The sequence below is a fragment of the Sceloporus undulatus genome, chromosome 2 (assembly GCF_019175285.1).
Source record: "Sceloporus undulatus isolate JIND9_A2432 ecotype Alabama chromosome 2, SceUnd_v1.1, whole genome shotgun sequence".
In the NCBI taxonomy this organism is placed as follows: domain Eukaryota; kingdom Metazoa; phylum Chordata; class Lepidosauria; order Squamata; family Phrynosomatidae; genus Sceloporus; species Sceloporus undulatus.
In genome coordinates this window covers 232,071,032-232,078,581 of record NC_056523.1, presented here as the reverse complement: position 1 = coordinate 232,078,581, position 7,550 = coordinate 232,071,032, and positions in this window count along the sequence as shown.

Here is a 7,550-nt window from a genome sequence, read left to right as displayed (position 1 = left end):
CTCATCTGTAGCAGAGGGTTGAAGCTGTCTGTTTCCCTCATCTTTTGGGTGTGCTCTAACTTGGTGTCTATATAAGTGTTGAAGAGCCCATCACTGTCAAACGGCTGGCTCTCAATCACTAACTGAGCCTGCATGAAGAACCCTAAGGAACATAGTTACACATGTGTATGGAGAGCCACAACACCAGCGTTCATTTTGCTCATCAAATGCCTGAAACATTCTTCAAACTGGGTAAGCATACATTTTCCGGAGGTGGCTCAAGTATTAACCTTCTAAAATCAGAGACAGACAAGGGATAATGTATAATGTGAATTATACTCACAAGGATGGGCTAGATGGATGTACCTGCCACAACAAAATTTGTAGACATTAAGCAAATGCACTTGTACACCTGGCCTGAAATCAGCCAGAGGGGATGTGACTGCTGGAGTTACTCCTAAATTAATCCAAAGTGACAGTTTGGACTTAGTGAGATGATCATGGAGGTTAAAGAATAATGAGGAATGGAGGAAAGCTGAATGCAATCTTCATGTCTCTCTTCATTGTGGAGAATTTAATATACATAGTGAGGGCATTTTCGGAAAGGGGACATGAGAAATTGAGTTAAGAAATGGTGAAAAGAGGGCATAGGACTTTTGACAAACTGAAGAAAAAAAGGCTAAATCACCTGGCCCAGTCATCACCTGAAACTTCTTAAAGAGTAAAGGTAAAGGTAGTCCCTTGACATGAATGGCTAGTAATAAATGACTGTAGGGAGTGGTGCCCATCTCCGTTTCTAAGCCAAAGAGCCAGCATTGTCCAAAGACTGCACTGGTGGTCATGTGGCCAGCATGACTGCACCGAATGCTGTTACTTTCCCACCGAAGTAGCAGCTGTTTATCTACTTGCATTTGCATGCTTTCGAATTGCTAGGCTGGCAGAAACTGGGATTAGTGACACGAGCTTACTGCATGATAAGATACTTGAGCCTTTACTGCTAACCTTACGATCTTTCAATTGTCAGAATTGGCATCTTAACCACTAAGCCACAAAAGTGAAATCACTGATTTTATTATAAATCCTTAAGTTCAGTGCCAGAGGACAGAAATGTAGACAATACAGTTTTTTGAAAGGTACCAGAAATGGAAGGCTAATTAGCTTTATGTTTCTTCTGCATCAATGGACTATTAAATGGAGAAAGTATAATATGCCAAGTCTTGCAGAAGGAGAATCAACATTGCTTCTGAAAAGGTAAAACCTTGCCATCTGAGGTCTTTTAAGAGTATCATAAAGCATGTAGAAAATGGAGATCTGGTAAGCATTGTTCATCTAAACTTTCACAAAGTCTCCTAAGCAAACCTAGTAGCAATGGGCTAATGTACAAGTTTCTACATAATGGATTACATCACAACAGTTACAAGATCAGACGAATAAGGAAAAAGAGAAAAGATATTAAAGAGCATCTGCAAACTAGGGGAAGAAGCACTGATAAGGCAAATGTAATTCAATGTATCCAAGTGCAAACTGAGGCACATTTGGACAAAACAAGTAAATCATAAATTCATTAGGTATGTCGATGGGGTCTGAATTAACAGTTATTGACCAGGAAAAGGATTTCTGGGTTGCAACTGTCACCTTGATCCATTGTGTGGTTGCTATAAAAAGACAAATTCCCATGCTGAAGATCTGAAATTAAAAAATGAAATTGACGAAACCTGTACTATATCTTTGTTTAATCCTATGGTATGACAATGCAGATATTCCTCAGTTAACAAAGTAGAGAGAAAATGTGTTATCAGAAGCAGAAATAACATGAAAAGAAAAGGAATAGGTTCCTGTATCATCAAAAAGATGGACACTTCAACAGGTTTAACCAAACTTTTTATCCAGAACTAACAATGGGGCTTTCTAAACAGCCCTTTGGGACGTTTGCCTGGCTTCTTTTTCAGGTGGGGAAAAATGTGTATTATGGGTATGGCATTTAAATCAATCCATTGGTATCCTAGTGGGCATTGATTCTTGAAGGCAGACGACACTCTACTTAAAAAAATGATTGATGAATATTGTAACTTTATAAAAACCATCACCTTCATTAAACTACATACAGTTCCTATTAATTTCTATTTCTTTTAAGTTCTATTCTTTCTTCTCATCCTTTTTTTCCAGAAGATGAGGTTGAAACCTTATTTGGGTGCGGACGATGTTCCTGAAACAGTATAACAGAGTTGGGGGGCCAGAGGCATTAAGGAGTCGGGGCCAAGCATACACTCCCCCATGAATATTTTGTGAAGGGAGTGACATGAACTAAGAAGTTGCACTTGGTGTGATTTGTTTGTTAGTGCAGCGGTAGGACAGGATCACCAACTCTTTGTGTGAGCAACTACAGTTTTCATTTGATGCATTACATAAGAATCTGGATAGTTCCTTCACAAAGCTCTCTCATTGTGGTTTCTGGAGGACCTTGACCATGGGCCATCAGGTGTATGCTGATTTCCTGGAAGAGGGGAAAATACCTCTGTGAAAAAAAGTACGAATTCCTTCCACATGACTAAGGTTGGGGCACAGGACTCCGGTGAAGGTGGGGAAAGAGCAAATAACAAAAACATGTTTTTTAAACCTGAAGCTTTAGGCCCTCCAGTGCAACTCTGTGGTCAACATCTCCCAGACAGTGACCATAGAATGCACGGAGGGAGCACAAAGCCTAAGTGTTCTCTCTACTAGGTATCCGAGGTCATTCAGTGTGAAATTTTCAATTAAGAGTGACCATAGAGGGGCGCAGAGGGCCTAATATGCCTAAAGAGATAAATCGGTGAATAATCAGGGCTGCAAATGTGGAGGGACGAGTGTACGTAATGCACACTGTTTGGTCCTTGTTTCAAAAGAACTTGAAAATAAATTCAAGCATTTCTAATGAGGCCTCATGCATACATTTTTGTCTACATAGCATGATGGATATAAAAAGGCTTGTGAAAGCTGTGTAATATAATGAAAGGACTGTACATGTAAATGTGTTTGTTTGTTTCAGTTCCTGCAATATCCAGTGAGTTTCTGCTATAAATTCATCAAGGTACCAAAGAGCCCAGAATGGCCGGTTTCTGTTCTTGAAATAAATGAGAAATCTGATTTAAAAACAGTCAGCAAAACAAACCTAGAGGCCTTGTTTGCTGGTTTAAAAAGCATGTTGCTTTAAACTAAATTACTTAAAAAAAAAACTATTCCTGTTTTTTAGTTTGGCTATTCTTGCTATTTTATAAAAACAACCCTACTGGAAAAACAATGAGTGTTTAAATTAAACTTTTAACTTTAACATTTTATTGGCAATTGTTTGCCAGTATTCAAGTCATTTGCTTATTTGCAATCATACTTTATTATATAGTCAAAGAAATGCCATTTCAGAATAACCCGTCCATTAACATTCAACAAAACAACTTGCTTTAAAAAAAGAGCACTTTTTAAGAACATTTATTTATTAAACGAGTGGCCAGAACGACTCTGGGTTGCATTGACGCGGCTTAATTTTCTGAATTTAGTCCTATGTTGCCTGTAGTCCTAACACATTAAGGCAAAAATCGGAATTTAAACAACAGACGAATCTAGGGGATTTTTGGTGGGTTTATTTTAAATAAAAACCTCCCCCCCACAACTCCCCCCCCCACCCTTCTTAGAGACTAGTTTGGCGTCATACAGGAAAGCGTATGTCAATACAATTCTCTTGATCAGCATGTTAAATGATTCTCTTGCGAAAAAAGCCTCAGGAGTCATGGCAAAGGCTTTTTAAATTCAGTAATGATCCTGAAATGTACAGAGAGTTGCTGGGGCAATTATAGTCAGGCCAAGCAACACGCCCCATGGCAATACTTTCTGGGTTGATGGGATTGCGTGCTTCTGTGGGCAGAGGCTAGGCTGACGGTTGCAGTGTTCTTTTGCTGTAGGGTCTTCCATTCAGGCGTGTGCTGAGAAACAATACTAATTAAGTCCGCCAAACATCACGCAGCAGTAGTGGGAGATGGCAAGATAAAGAAAGGTCTTTCAAACACAAGCAGTGCAAACATAGTCAACACTTGTTAGTACTGTCCAGAAGGAGTAATTTAACACGAAAGCCCACGGATGAAAAGAGATAATGCTAGATGAAGTCCCAAAACACGTAGAAAAACTACAGGTACATTGGAGGATAGCTATGAGTACATTTGTGGTATGATGAAACTGGACTCAGCTGAAACAACGTTGAGCTGTTGACATGCTCAGAGGTAAAAGGAAAGTGTGAAGCTGGACAACACGCATTATCAGGGGTCCAATCTGGGGAATTTGCAATCCGTAGAGATTGATTGATCCCGTTCCTTTCTCCGGGGGTCCGCCAGGTTTGGGACTTATGCCCCCCCTCCTCCTCCTCGCTCCACAAACCACCCAATCAGGAGGAGTGGTGGCGCGGCTCCAGAGGAAACCTGGCGCGGGTGCTGGAGGAGGAAGGGGGTGGGGTGAGGAAGAATAGGAAGCACACAGCGTCGGAAGGCCAGAGGAGGCCTGTCTGGGTGCTGGGGAGGAGGAGGAGCCCTTCATGGCCTGCCAGCCGGAGGTCCCACCCCTTCTTCTGCCGGTGGCTCCCTGAATTGGGTGGAGGCCGGGAAGGGGCAGGACGTCCCTGGCCTCCCAACCAATCAGGAGGGCTCCAAGTGAGATTTCCAGCCACAAGGGGGTCAGGGACCCAACAAGGTTGGGAACCGCCGCTTGGATTATAGGAATTGGAATGTGGAGAAGTATGAGTCAGGAAAGTTAGACACACTAAAGCAAGAAATGGAACATACTAATATGGCAATATTTTTGGGATGAGCGAAATAAAGGAACAGGAATGAGACATTTTGTAGACAGATAAAACATTAGTGTTGTTGCTCAGGCAATAAAAATTAAAGAAGAAAATGGTGGCATTATACCAGGAAAGAGCTAGCAAAAGTTAGTCAAAGGATACATGCAAATGCTGACTGAATACTAATGCTTCAGGGCAAAAAAAGCCCATTCAGTCCACATTTATGGCTCGCACTACATAGCCAGCAGCAAAGGGATTGAAAGATTTTGTGCTAGTGACCAAAGGGAAGATTAACCACATGCCAAAACAGGACTTCCTTTGTTTAATCGTAGGCGATTGCATGAAGAATCAAGGGCTTTAGGAAAATGAACAGGAGAGTGACATGACTTAATTTCATCATTGCAGAGACATTCTCCAAGTAAAGGGTGACTGTATAACATGGACATCATTTAAATGGACGGTATAGAAAAGAAAAAAAAAATCACCATAGGGCCTTGACATCTGCAGATTTATTTCATGTTTCATGGCTGCCATTAGGCACAAGGGACATGAGTTTCTGTGTTTGTTGATATCTGGTGGGGTAAGTGGGGAGGTCCATCAGGTCTGACAAGAGCAGAGTGTGTCACAGATAATGAAACGGCGAGTATCAGAATTAGAGTAGAATTAAAGAAAAACAGTAAACCAACCATTGGCCAAAATCCAATCGGAAGAATATCCTTGTAATAGTTAAGGATTTATAAAAAATAGATTGCTCTTGGTTGTTTCTCTAACTGCCCTTGGCGTCCACCTCGACTCATGACAATCATGTAAGGAGATCATCATCTTCTCCGTTGCTCTGCTCAGTCCTGCAGGCTCAGATCCTGGCCTCTCTGATCAAGTCTAACCATCTGTGTATGTGTTCCTCTCTTTCCAATCTCTTGGTACGGTACGGCCCGATAACTTTTTTGGTACCCTTTTCGTTCTATGAATAATGCTTTCTCATGATTAAGCCAAAGACTCAATGTAGTCTCCTGGCGTCCGAGAAGGTTTATGCTTGAATGTGTTTAGTACCCGTTTTTTTTTTGTCCTTGGCTGTCATCATTATCCTCGCACCCTTCTGCTATTAGCCTACTAGCCAGAAGAATGCTGAACTTAAAGTCAGGGAGGAATACAAAGAGATGCTTTTGCAGCCAGAAAGAGAGAAGAATCCTATGGATGACAGAAGGAAACTCTTCCAAGACTTAAGACAATACAGAAGCAAAAGTAGAATTGGGCGAAACAGGGGTGGAAATCCGAACACAATTTTCAGAGATTTGACAAAGAAAACTACGATGATAATCAATGCAGAGAAGGAAATATGCTAAGAAAAAGAAAGAACAAGGGACCTCTTCCACAAGATCCAAGAAATCAAAGGGAATTTAAAACCCCCCCCTAGAGTATTGATAACCTAAAAAAGGGAACACATAGGGCAGGGCCAATTTAAAATAAGATGAAGGAAATACAACAGAGGAATATATATAAAGAGATGAAGAAAGGATTCAGTTTAGGGAAAGAGCCATTTGAAGATGAATTGTGAACTAAAAAAGTGGAAGCCGGCAATCAGAACACTGGGGAGAAAAGAATCACCAAACAATTAGCATAACCAGTAAGAGTTGTTTCAGGTTTACAGAAAATCTATACTCTAGTTTTATCTAAATCTGTCGCCAATACAGAAAACAAAGTTTCCACAGATTGGAAACACTCAATATACATTCTATTCATCGAGAGAGGAAATCAAGATTGAAAGTAACCACAGGACCCATTGCAGTAATGTCCATGCCCAACAAATTGTGCGCGAATTGTGAACAAAATACTTTATATTTAAAAAAAAAAAAAAAAAAAAAACCCCCCTTAGAAGGGAAGGAGAAAAGGCCAGATGGTCCAAAATGGGTTCAGAAGAGAAGAAGCCTAGAAATCATATTACAATTACCAAAATAGGGGGGCTAATCGAGCACGCCAACAAATTTCAGAGAAATCAGGCCTATGATCTATATATAACAGCACAGAATTGGGTACTGTATATACTCATGTATAAGTCTAGAAAGGTTAGTCAAAAAATTGGACCCCAAAAGCCCAGTTCACTTAGCCAGGATCAAATGTAAATATTATACTTTAACTCGTACTAAAAAAAGGGACGATCCCCTGTAATAAGGCAAGACTCAATCTTTTAGAAGCACTGACCTCCATCTACTCGCTCTCCGCTCTCCATCCAACATTTAGTAATGATAAAACAGTTTTAAGGCCTGCCATCATTTGACAGGGTTCTTGGCAAATTGTTTTCCTTTGCTTCATCATTTAGATCTTTTGTTACATGCCCGATAGTTTTAACCTTCGACTTATGCAAGGGTCATATCAAAACCACATAATTTTGCCTCAAACCTGACCTCGACCTATACATGAGGTCAAATTATAGTCGAGTATATATGGTAGATCATGAAAAACTGTTGGCGCTCTTAAAAAAACTTGATTGTGCTGCACTTTGGTCCCTGTTACTTAGGACAAGAGCTACCCATCAGGACAGAATAGGGAGAACTGAAAGGGTTTCCAGTGGCAAGAGGGTCAAGGCAAGGCGCATTTTAGCTTTTTTTTCATTTGTAGGCTGAATGTGTCATACACAGAGCAGGATTAGATTTTTGAGGAAGGAGCTATGAAAATTGGGAGAAAGAACACCCACCCTTAAAGTATGCAGATGAGACCACCATACTACGAGTAAAAAATTACGAAGACTTGGAACTTTTACTGGAGAAGCGAA